Source organism: Spermophilus citellus (genome assembly GCF_964194105.1).
Source record: "Spermophilus citellus genome assembly, chromosome: 1".
NCBI lineage: Eukaryota > Metazoa > Chordata > Mammalia > Rodentia > Sciuridae > Spermophilus > Spermophilus citellus.
In genome coordinates this window covers 123,670,595-123,683,650 of record NC_138182.1, presented here as the reverse complement: position 1 = coordinate 123,683,650, position 13,056 = coordinate 123,670,595, and the positions used below count along the sequence as shown (strand labels likewise).

The following is a 13,056-nucleotide window of genomic DNA, read 5'->3' as shown; positions in this document are numbered from 1 at the left end:
AAACAAATCAATGTGGATGAAATACAGAAATGCGGCGTGACTGATGGATTCAGAGTGGGTGGGTTTCCAGGAGAGATTTCTTTTGAGAGGAAGTAGGCAAATACATCCCTGATGGATTTTGCTTTTTCCATAACAAGTTATTGAACCAATTCACCAAAATATGTCTTGAAGAATCAAAAAGCTCTCATTCATAAATCAAATCCTATCTATGGAACAAAACAAAGGGAATGGGAGAGGATGACAGTAGAAAGTGATAAACACAAATATCACCAATAAAAGTTAGACGCAGAAGCCATGGCATTTGAAGCCACAAACCTTAGGATGCAATAATAAAGTGAATTTTCAGAATGTAAAGAAGTCCCCCGAGAAATTACCCATTTAAAAGAATATGAGATGTACCTTTTCTGGGTTTGTATATTGCTCCCATCCTAACAAAACATTCTAATCCATTTCACAGTGGGATTCAAAGGCAAATTCTCAACAAGGGAAATAGAACTTTGTTTTTTATCTACTCCTACAGTAATTTAATATAATTTATCAAGTTATTTCTTTTCCACAAAGAACTCAGTTGCATACCCTTTCACACTTATCCCAAAAGACTAATCCAGTTTAATTTAGTGGAGGAGCCCAGAAATGAGAGTCGGGAGACCTGGACTGTGCCATTAACTTAATCTCTATTTGCCTAAGTTTCCTAATATGTCAGATGGAACAAAAATATTTGTGTCTCCTACCTCACAGGTTTGTGGTAGGGCTGAAAATGAGATTATAAAAAATAAAGTATTTCGGAAATATTTGATGTAAGTCACACAAACGCATCCTGATTAGTTTGATACATGATTATACCTATATTACATGTCCCTAGAAAATGAGAAGTGGGAGGTAGCTGGGACAGCAGGGAATCCAACCAGCTCATGTGGCATATTGGTAGACAAGGGCCAGGGGCATCACAAGGTGAAACTCAGGGCACATGCAGCACTAGAAGCCCTATCCCAAGCCAGCACATTCTTCGTCAATCCTGTCACCTCCCCAGATGGTGCCACACGGGAAGCTGGTGCTCTGCCCCTGCAGAAGCAACAAGATGACAGCGTCTCAAAAGAACAGAAGGCCACGATCCCACGGAGATTTAACAGCATACCCTGCAGCCTCGGTGATCTTGCTCAATCTGCCAGGACTGTGTTATCCCCAGAAATGTAAGCCAGAGGTATCGCTGGAATCTTTGCTAGATCATTCTTCCTCAAAAAGGCCTTTTAAAGTCACTTTTAGCCTAGAGGACACAGTTTCTCACCCCTTTGCTCTGAAAGTTCCTACAGGGGAGGTGACAAAAGCTGGCATAGAGAGAGACAGGGAGGAGGAGAGGGAGAGAGAGAGAGAGAAGGAAAAGAGGGAGGAAGGGAAGGAGGGAGGGAGGGAGAAAAGAAGGAAGAAAGACTTTGACCTGGATAGCGGCTCTAAGAACATCCTGTTTCATTTCTGCCAAGGTGAAAGACCTCAGAACACCATCCCTCTCAGCACCACACAGTTGATTGTTTTAAAAACAGTTTTATATGTACACACAATGCCATCCCTGGCCATGAATTGTTTGCATTTTTAGAGGAAAGTTGTGTGTTCTGACACTATAAATGGTGGTAAAGGTATTTCAAATTATCTCCCATTTGCCTACCGTATTAACCCAGAGAGTACATAAAGGGCAATAAAGTTATATCTTTATCAGAAAAGCACACTATGCTTCGGTAGCATCGAGCTCTCACACGCTGTCATCTGCTCAAAGTTTTATAATGCTTTCCAAATAGAACACAGGCATAAAATAACTTTTATGCAGTTTTCTGGGAGAAATATTAAGAATAATCACCACGATGCAGTCGGTCCATCAGTGGTTTTTCTCATTTTGCTTTTTCCCAGGTATTTCAGATAGACCTGATGTTACGAGTCATATAAAAGAATGGTAGCCCATGGTGCAAGATGCTAGTCAATAGCTACAATTTATTAAGTGCCAACCACACACCAGCTACCTCACCACCCTACGTCTGTATAAGGTAAGTTTATATAGAAGCCTCCTTGCAGATGAGGGAACTGGTTCGCTGAGATCAAGTGGCTGGCTCAAGGTTGGACCATTGGGACGTGGCAGAGCTGAAATTGGAACCTAGGTCTATGTGGCCTCCAGACCCATGCTCAGCCTCTACAACCTCCTGCCTCATTCTTAACAAGTTGGTAGAAGTCTCCAGAATCTAAGTTAGACAATTAATAGTAATGAAAGAAAAGCAAACAATAATAAGCACATGCCTCTTTTACCTTCCTGCTTTAGAAACATGCACTGAGCTTTCCATTTGCAAAGCCACAAACTCAAAGGGCTGAGAAGCAAATTAACTGAGCCTGGAGGAGTTCATGGAGTTCGCTGGAGCAGTTAGGAGTTAAGCTTTGGCCTGAGTCCACCTGGGGTGAAGCCCTGGCTCAGTCTGTTACTGCTTAATCATGTGACCTGATTTCACCTCTTTGAACCTTATTTCCTTTTCTCTAAAACTGGAAAAACATCTTCATAGGCTGCAACGATTCGCACAGTGTAGTGCACACAGCAATTCCGTGTGTGTGAAACACCTAACAGAATTCCTAGCTTATTGTCACATGCTCAATAAACATTATCTCTTTTTTATTGGAACTTTTGCTGGGAGGTTGCTGTATAAAAATAAAAGACACATTATCAGTAAAACAAAACAGAACTCACAGTTTCTGGTTTAACAGGTTTTTGTTGGCACCTAATGGCTCTCCATCTCTTGATTTAAGAGAGCCTTAAAAACAAAGAGTGGGTAGCAAGCACTGACTGGTTCCTATTCTCAAAAACAGACGCTCCTAAAGTCAGACAGCCCAAAATAAAACCCGTGCTTTTTCCTGGTAGTTTAAGTAGGAAATTAGTATTGCTAAGACAGCGAAGAGTTCCTAGAATTTCTAATTAATATGTCAGTCTCTAGCCTGCTCATCCCACACTTTCTTATTTTGTACAATAAAATTTTAGACCTCCTTTACCTCATTCCCAAGCTCTTCTTAAAAAAAAAAAAAAAAGTCCTAAAAAGGGTTGTTGAAAATAAAGTTGCAGCCTGGTCTCATGCAGGGCTGAAGGGGAAACCACCTCCAGGTGGGTCTTCTACCCAAGAAAACTCTCCGATATTTAGTCTCTTCAGCTATGGCTTAACCCAGGAGAAAATGCAGGGGACCCCTTAGGAAAAACACACCTGTATTAGTCAGTTTTTCGTTACTATAATGCAATACCTGAGGCAGGCTAACTCTCTAAAGGAAGGTTCATTTAGTTCAGTTTGGGATATGAAAGTCCAAACAGTGTGGCTCTGGCTCAGTGTTGGAGGGTTGGTTTTCAGTACCTGCATCACAGCATGGTGGACAGCAGGGTGGGAGCGATATTCGAGAAGAGATGATATCTCAAAACAGGAAGGAGGAGAGCAATTCAGGGGTTGGGCTGGCTTGTATAACAAATTGCTGTCCTGAGCGCTCAGGACTCCCATAAGAGCCACCTTAATGCCAATGAGCTCTTACCAGGCTCCATGGCTCACAGATCCCACCTCCCAACACTGCACGCTGAGAAACAAGCCTCCGACACATGAACCCTGGGGAACACACTGTAGCCACATGCCAACCATATTAGTGTCAGAGGACATTCACCTCAGGAGGCATCAAGACTGGGAGAGATTTGGGCAGGGAGCGGGGAAGGGCAATGAGGTTACTGGCTGTATCCAAGGCCAAGCTTTTTGTATTAAAAATTAAACCCCATAGTTTCCGACAAGCCAAACTAAAACAAGTCTTTATAGGAGTTCCCACCAAGTATCACTCACAGGCCTGGGTCCTGACAGGGTTAGTTGTAGGCTGAATTTTCACTTCCCAGCAAGGCCTTCCTGTCTTCTCCAAACAGGTGGCGTCTCCATGACCCTAGCTGTCTCCATAGAAGGTGTGTGCATGTGAGTCGATTAGAGAACCTCGTGGACACTTTATGAGACACACAATGGAAAATGCTGGAATTAGATTCTTTGGTAGAGACAGACTTTGGGACCAAATACTTTTCAAGATTACAAATAATGAAGAGATACGACTACAATAAGAAAGTATCTCTTTCATAAAATCATTAATAAGATGAAAAGTACATGAAAAAAGGCTTTTACTGGTCTGTGTCCACATTTCCTCTTCTAATAAGGACTCCATTCATACTGGATCAGGGACCACCCCAATAACTTCCCTTTAATTTCATCACCGCTTCAAAGGCCCTGTCTCCAAATGCAGGCACATTCTGTTAGGACTTCAGCATATGAACACCAGGCAGGAAACGAAGAGGGCTGGAAATGACTCACTTCAGCCCACAACACTGTGGATAGCCCTGTGAATGCTGCCACATTGCAGAAACAAAGGAAAATACCTGAGCCCTCTGCTCTTTATCTGCCATCTCATTTCTTGGCCAGTTTTTCTCCAACCATTTTAGCTCTTATCCCGTCTCTTCCAAACTAAGGGAACCCTGTGGATCGCTTCTTTTTATGCTGTCTTCCTTGGAGGACAGCTGCAGTGACCAGGGGCCCTCACTGCTGATTCCCAGCTCCCATCCATGGTAAAGAGCCTTTGTAACACCCTTTCCCCACTTCCTTTCCAGGAACTTCCCCAGCTGCAGAGGGTCTCCCTTACAAGGACTTAAAGCCTACAGAATCCCAAAGACCTCCCGAAGGGTACTAAAATGGAATAATCTGTCACAACTGGGGCAAAGGAAAGCCATTCACAGTTTGATGGCATTTACAGGTGGACAGCACTTTCTCAGCAGACACTCGACACCTAACCCAGCCAGGGCTACTGTCCTTAAACAGTGAAGAATGGACCTTGCCAGCTCACCTCAGAACAGGGACTTGGCCAGAGGGTATGGGGAGGCATGGGGGGCTTGGTTTCTGTAATGGAAAAAAGGAGATTATTTTTCTTTTTTAATTACCTTGTTATGTGATAGAAGTCATAGGTGAAAGAAAAGTATGAAAAGTTGTTTTTCTATATCCTTGACCTTCTGATAGCCTATATGTTTTAGGGACAGATAACTTCCTAATGAGACTTTTGATAATAAAGCTTTCATTGCATTGAAAAATATTAACTTTTGCAGTTCTTCCGGGTAGATCAAACGGACCCTGCAGTTATAGTTACAATATCCTAAAGATTTAGCTTCTTGGTAATAATGGGTAAGAGCCTTAGCATTGCCACGGGCCAAAACTATATTATTTGAAATGAAACCTCTCATAAATATCCAACTACGAAGTCACTATCTATCAACTGCTGTTATATAAACAGGACAGAGCAAAATCTCCCATCTGCCAATATCAGAGCTGCCACAAAGAATGATTTAGTGTCCAGTCCTCACAAATTAAACAAGCTCTTGCTCTGTCAGCCAATTCTGGGAAGCCTAGTTTGGTTTGGGTAGCCACAGTGTAGGAGGGTCCCAGTAAGGAAGCCCCACAGGGCCAGGATTCTTCACTCATTTCCCTTGTGCCAAGAGTTTGGACCTCCCTTGGCCTTGGGAGCTTTCTTCTGGGTGGTCTGGGAGCAGCACCTGGTGGACTGTTTCTTGCTTCTGCTTGACCCTGGCTTTCTCCACGCCCTCGTGGCAGAATCAAGCCCTGGACTTACTGTGCCAAAAGGGGACCTCTGTCTCCCCAGGAGCTTCCTGGTGTTGCCCTTACTCCACTCTGAGAACCAGAAAGGCTGGTGAGAAGTGGGTGGGCCACACTTGCAGGTGCTCTGCTCTCAGCCTGTGCAACCACCAGCAGAATGCACGTCCAAGGGCAGGTGGGCTTACCGTCCGCCGTTCACATCTTCTGTTACAGGGCCTGGAACTTGACAGTCAAATATGTGTGATAAACTGAACTCAAGTTGTGATTCTTCCCCCCACCTTCTGCCAAGTCTAAGACCTTGATTTTAGAAAACAAATTCAATAGTTGTCACTTATCTCTTATGTTCCAAGCCCTCCAGAGGATGCCTGAACCCAGGAGCAGTACCAAGTTTTATACGTACTATTTTCCCCTATATGTACGTATCTATGATGAAGTTTAACGTATGAGTTAGGCACAATAATAAAATAGAAAGATTATACAACATACTATAATAAATTGCATGTGAACGTGGTCCCTCTTTCTCCCCCAGCCCCTTTTCTCTCTCTCCCCATTTGGTAATTTGGGCAAGCAGTTGACTGTGGCTAACTGAAACCACACAGAATGAAACCGCAGATAAAGAGGACTACTGTCATGGCAAATCAGAACCTGGAGCAGAGGGAGTACTGACCACAATCAAGGGGATCAATCTAGCCTCCTCCAAATAAAACGACTCATTAGAATAAATGTGTCATTCACCTTTGCATCACTATTACCAAAATTCCTGACAAGAACAACTTAGAGGGGGAAAAGTTTATTTTGGCTTGTGGTCTCAGGCTTAGGGTTAGGGTTAGGGTTAGGGTTAGGGTTAGGGTTAGGGTTAGGGTTATTAGTTGGCTGACTACGTTGCTGGGGCCTGAGATAAAGCAAAACATCCTGGTGGGAGGGCAGGGCAGAGGGTAGATGCTCAGAAGCCTGGAGCTGAGAGAGAGCTCTGCTCACCAGGGACTAAATATAAACCCCAAAGGCACACCCCCAAGGACCTACTTCCTCCAGCCATGCCCTACTTGCCACTCAATAAGTAGTCCTTTCAAATGAGTCACCCATCAAATGAATTAATCTGCTGTTAGTTTAGCTTTTTTGTCACTATGACCAAAAGACTTGACAAAAACAGATGGAAGGAAGTTCTTTGGGGCTCACTGTTTCAGAGGTCTCAGTCTATAGATGGCCTACTCCATATCCCTGGCCCCAGGTGAGGCCAAACAACAAGGCCAAGGGCATGGTGGAGGAAAGCAGCTCAGGAAGCAAAGAGAGCTCTGCTCACCAGCAACAAACTATAACCCCAAAGGCAAGCCCCTGTGCTCCTATCTCTTCCAGTCACCCCAGTTGCCTACAGTTGCCAGCCAGTTAATCCAAGTCAGTGCATTAATGTTCTAATGAGTTAAGGCTCTCATAACCCAATCATTTCACCTTGAAACTTCCTTGCATTTTCTCATATATGAGCTTTTGGGGGACACCTCATATTTAAACCGTAACATTTATTGGTCAGTTTACAAATCTCATAAACATTTCATCTTTGAACATTCCTGCATTAACACATGAGATTGTGGGGAGGGAAGTCATATCCAAATCATAACAATAATAGTAGCCAAGACGGACATCACTCTGGTGTCAGAACCTATCAAAAAGGTTTTTTTTTTTTAATTTTTTTTTCTTTTCTTTTTTTTTTATTTTATTGTTGGTTGTTCAAAACATTACATAGTTCTTAATATACCATATTTCACAGATTGATTCAAGTGGGTTATGAACTCCCATTTTTACCCCGTATACAGATTGCTGTCACATCAGTTACACTTCCATTGATTTACAAATTGGCTTTCTAGTGACTGATGTATTCTGCTGTCTATCCCATTCTCCACTATCCCCCCTCCCCTTCCCTCCCCTCCCCTCCCCTTCTCTCTCTCCACCCCCTCTACTATAAATCGTTTCTTCCACTTATATAATTTTTCTCCTACCCCTCCTTTCCTCTTATATGTAATTGTGTATAACCCTGAGGATCACCTTCTAATTCCATGCAATTTCCCTTCTCTCTCCCTTTCCCTCCCGCCTATCATCCCTGTTTAATGTTAATCTTCTTCTCAAGCTCTTCGTCCCTACCCTGTCCTTGGTTACTCCCCTTATATCAAAGAAGACATTTGGCATTTGTTTTTTAAGGATTGGCTAGCTTCGATTAGCATAATCTGCTCTAATGCCATCCATTTCCCTCCAAATTCTATGATTTTGTCATTTCTTATTGCAGAGTAATACTCCATTGTGTATAAATGCCACATTTTTTAATCCATTCATCTATTGAAGGGCTTCTAGGTTGGTTCCACAATCTTGCTATCGTGAATTGTGCTGCTATGAACATCGATATAGCAGTGTCCCTGTAGCATGCTCTTGTTAGGTCTTTAGGGAATAGACAGAGAAGGGGAATAGCTGGATCAAATGGTGGTTCCATTCCCAGCTTTCCAAGAAATCTCCATACTGCTTTCCAAATTGGCTGCACCAATTTGCAGTCCCACCAACAATGAACAAGTGTACCCATTTCCCTGCATCCTCGCCAGCACTTGTTGTTGTTGGACTTCTTAATGGCTGCCAATCTTACTGGAGTGAGATGGTATCTTAGGATGGTTTTGATTTGCATTTCTCTGACTGCTAGTGATGTTGAGCATTTTTTCATGTACTTGTTAATTGATTGTATGTCCTCCTCTGAGAAGTGTCTGTTCAGGTCCTTGGCCCATTTGTTGATTGGGTTATTTGTTATCTTATTGTCTAATTTTTTGAGTTCTTTGTATACTCTGGATATTAGGGCTCTATCTGAAGTGTGTGGGGTAAAGATTTGTTCCCAGGATGTAGGCTCCCTGTTTATCTCTCTTATTGTTTCTTTTGTTGAGAGAAAACTTTTTAGTTTGAGTAACTCCCATTTGTTGATTCTGGTAGTTAACTCTTGCGCTATGGGTGTCCTATTGAGGACTTTGGAGCCCAACCCCACAGTATGTAGATCATAGCCGACTTTTTCTTCTATCAGTCGCCGTGTCTCTGATTTAATATCGAGCTCCTTGATCCATTTTGAGTTAAGTTTTGTGCATGGCGAGAGAAAGGGATTCAGTTTCATTTTGTTGCATATGGATTTCCAGTTTTCCCAACACCATTTGTTAAAGATGCTATCCTTCATCCATTGCATGCTTTTAGCCCCTTTATCAAATATAAGATAGTTGTAGTTTTGTGGATTGGTTACTGTGTCTTCTATTCTGCACCATTGGTCCACTCGCCTGTTTTGGTACCAGTACCATGCTGTTTTTGTTACTATTGCTCTGTAGTATAGTTTGAAGTCTGGTATCGCTATACCGCCTGATTCACACTTCCTGCTTAGAGTTGTTTTTGCTATTCTGGGTCTTTTATTATTCCATATGAATTTCATGATTGTTTTATCTATTTCTACAAGAAATGCTGTTGGGATTTTGATTGGGATAGCATTGAACTTATAGAGAACTTTTGGTAATATCGCCATTTTGATGATGTTAGTTCTGCCTATCCATGAACAGGGTATATTTTTCCATCTTCTGAGGTCTTCTTCTATGTCTCTCTTTAGGGTTCTGTAGTTTTCATTGTATAGGTCTTTCACCTCTTTTGTTAGGTTGATTCCCAGGTATTTTATTTTTTGGGGGGATATTGTGAATGGAGTAGTTGTCCTCATTTCCTTTTCAGAGGATTTGTCGCTGATATACAGGAATGCATTTGATTTATGTGTGTTGATTTTATATCCTGCCACTTTGCTGAATTCATTTATCAGCTCTAATAGTTTCTTTGTAGACCCTTTTGGGTCTGTTAGGTATAGAATCATATCATCTGCAAATAGTGATAATTTAAGTTCTTCTTTTCCTATTTTTATGCCTTTAATTTCTTTCGTCTGTCTAATTGCTCTGGCCAGTGTTTCGAGGACTATGTTGAACAGAAGTGGTGAGAGAGGGCATCCCTGTCTTGTACCAGATCTTAGAGGGAATGCCTTCAATTTTTCTCCATTCAGAATGATGCTGGCCTGTGGCTTATCATAGATTGCTTTTACAATGTTGAGGTATGATCCTGTTATCCCTAATTTTTCTAGAGTTTTGAACATAAAGGGATGCTGTACTTTGTCGAATGCTTTTTCTGCATCTATCGAGATGATCATATGGTTCTTATTTTTAAGTCTATTGATGTGGTGAATAACATTTATTGATTTCCGTATATTGAACCAGCCTTGTATCCCAGGGATGAATCCTACTTGATCATGGTGTATAATTTTTTTGATATGATTTTGAATCCAATTCGCCAGAATTTTATTGAGGATTTTTGCATCTAGGTTCATTAGAGATATTGGTCTGTAGTTTTCTTTCTTTGAAGTGTCTCTGTCTGGTTTAGGTATCAGGGTGATGTTGGCCTCGTAGAATGTCTTTGGAAGTTCTCCCTCTTTTTCTATTTCCTGAAATAGCTTGAAAAGTATTGGTGTTAGTTCCTCTTTAAAGGGTTTGTAAAACTCTGCTGTATACCCGTCTGGTCCTGGGCTTTTCTTAGTTGGTAGTCTTTTGATGGTTTCTTCTATTTCCTCTATTGTTATTGGTCTGTTTAGGCTGTCTATATCTTCCTGACTCAATCTGGGCAGATCATATGACTTAAGAAATTTATCGATGCCTTCACTATCTTCTATTTTATTGGAGTATAAGGATTCAAAGTACTTTCTGATTATCTTCTGTATCTCTGAAGTGTCTGTTGTGATATTGCCTTTTTCATCCCGTATGCTAGTAATTTGGGTTCTCTCTCTTCTTCTCTTCGTTAGCATGGCTAAGGGTCTGTCGATTTTATTTATTTTTTCAAAGAACCAACTTTTGGTTTTGTCAATTTTTTCAATTGTTTCTTTTGTTTCGATTTCATTAATTTCAGCTCTGATTTTAATTATTTCTTGCCTTCTACTTCTTTTGCTGTTGTTTTGCTCTTCTTTTTCTAGGATTTTGAGATGATATATGAGATCGTTTATTTGTTGGTTTTTTTCTTTTTTTAAGGAATGCGCTCCAAGCAATGAATTTTCCTCTTAAAACTGCTTTCAATGTGTCCCATAGATTCCGATATGTTGTGTCTGTGATTACATTTAACTCTAAGAAGTTTTTAATTTCCTCCTTAATGTCTTCTATAACCCATTGATCATTCAGTAACCTATTGTTCATTCTCCAAGTGATGCATGATTTTTCCTTCCTTCTTTTATCGTTGATTTTCAGTTTCATTCCATTATAATCAGATAAGATGCATGGTATTATTTCTACTCCTTTATATTGTCTAAGAGTTGCCCTGTGACATAATATATGATCTATTTTTGTGAAGGATCCATGTGCTGCTGAGAAAAAAGTGTAACTACTTGATGTTGGGTGGTATATTCTATATATGTCAATTAAGTCTAGGTTGTTAATTGTGTTGTTGAGTTCTATAGTTTCCTTATTTAACTTTTGTTTGGAAGATCTGTCCAGTGGTGAGAGAGGTGTGTTGAAGTCTCCCATGATTATTGTATGGTGGTCTATTACACTCTTGAACTTGAGAAGAGTTTGCTTGATGAACGTAGCTGCACCATTGTTTGGGGCATATATATTTATGATTGTTATGTCTTGTTGGTGTATGGTTCCCTTGAGCAGTATGCAGTGTCCCTCTTTATCCTTTTTGATTAACTTTGGCTTGAAATCTATTTTATTTGATATGAGTATGGACACTCCTGCTTGTTTCCGCAGTCCATATGAGTGGAATGATTTTTCCCAGCCTTTCACCTTCAGTCTATGTATATCTTTTCCTATCAAATGCGTCTCCTGTAGGCAACATATTGTTGGATCTTGTTTTGTGATCCATTCAACTAGCCTGTGTCTCTTAATTGGTGAGTTTAAGCCATTAACATTTAGGGTTATTATTGAGATTTGGTTTGTTCCTCCAGTCATATTTGTTTATTTATGTTACTAAACCTGATTAGTTTTCCTCTTTGATTACTTTCCCCCCTTTACTGTCCTACCTCCCACTGATGGTTTTCAATGTTATTTTCAGTTTCCTCTTCCTGTAATGTTTTGCCAAGGATTTTTTGAAGAGATGGTTTTCTAGCTGCGAATTCTTTTAACTTTTGTTTATCGTGGAAGGTTTTAATTTCATCTTCCATCCTGAAGCTTAATTTCGCTGGATACACGATTCTTGGTTGGAACCCATTTTCTTTCAGTGTTTGAAAAATATTATTCCAGGATCTTCTAGCTTTCAGAGCCTGTGTTGAGAGATCAGCTGTTATCCTGATTGGTTTGCCCCTAAATGTAATCTGCTTTCTTTCTCTTGTAGCTTTTAAAATTCTCTCCTTATTCTGTATGTTGGGCATCTTCTTTATAATGTGTCTAGGTGTGGATCTCTTATGATTTTGCACTTTCGGCGTCCTGTAGGCTTCTAGGATATGGGATTCTGTTTCATTCTTCAAGTCTGGGAAGTTTTCTCGTATTATTTCATTGAATAGATTGTTTATTCCTTTGGTTTGGAGCTCTGTGCCCTCCTGTATCCCAATGACTCTTAAGTTTGGTCTTTTAATGTTATCCCATAATTCTTGAATGTTCTGTTCATGGTTTCTTAGCAGTCTTGCTGAGCTGTCTATGTTCTTTTCAAGTTGAAATACTTTGTCTTCATTGTCTGATGTTCTATCTTCTAAGTGATCTATTCTGCTGGTAGTATTGTCAATTGAGGTTTTAAGTTGGTTTATTGCTTCCTGCATTTCTAGGATTTCTATTTGTTTGCTTTTTATTACCTCTATCTCCCTGTATAGTTGATCTTTTACTTCCTGTATTTGTTTATGTAGTTCCTTGTCAAAGTGATCTTTCATTGTCTGATTTTGCTGTCTCATGTCTTCCTTGAGACTCCAGATCATCTGAAGCATGTATATCCTGAACTCTTTATCTGACATTCCATCTGTTGCAGCTATTACCTCTTCTAGAGTTGAGTTGACCTGCATTGCTTGTGGTCCTTTCTTTCCTTGTCTTTTCATATTGCTTGTGTTTCTTTCTGCTTGGTGAAACTGTTGTGTTTTTTAAATTTTTTCCCCCTGTTTATTTATGTTGCTCTTGTATATTTGGGATATCTCTCTTGTAGGGCGGGTAGTGGCTGTGCTCCTCCTCTAATTAGGGTGATCTATCTACCACGCTGGTTGGTCGTAGGTCTGCCCACCCTGCGGGCACGGGTGGCTGCTCTACTCTGCCCCCACTCCAATTGTGGTGACGTTCCTACCACGTCCTCGGATCGTTGGTCCTGATCCGAATGTGAGCGGCAGCTCTTCTCCACCCCTACTCCAATTGATGTGACGTGTCTACCACGCTGGTCGGCCTCCAAGCCTGTTCCGCCGGTGGGTCTCAGATCTGCCCACCTT

At 41.0% G+C, this 13,056-nt stretch overlaps 1 long non-coding RNA gene across 2 annotated transcripts; it reads left to right on the top strand.

Moving 5' to 3' along the window:
- The first annotated feature begins 1,049 nt into the window (after positions 1–1,049).
- Positions 1,050–5,039, top strand: LOC308657558. 2 transcript variants are annotated; one of them, XR_014023970.1, is made up of 3 exons: positions 1,050–1,190; positions 1,900–2,033; positions 4,640–5,039. It is a non-coding gene; the product is annotated as an uncharacterized lncRNA (long non-coding RNA). The 2 variants fall into 2 exon arrangements; XR_014023971.1 differs by lacking the exon at positions 4,640–5,039 and adding an exon at positions 2,303–2,648.
- The last annotated feature ends 8,017 nt before the right edge of the window (positions 5,040–13,056 follow it).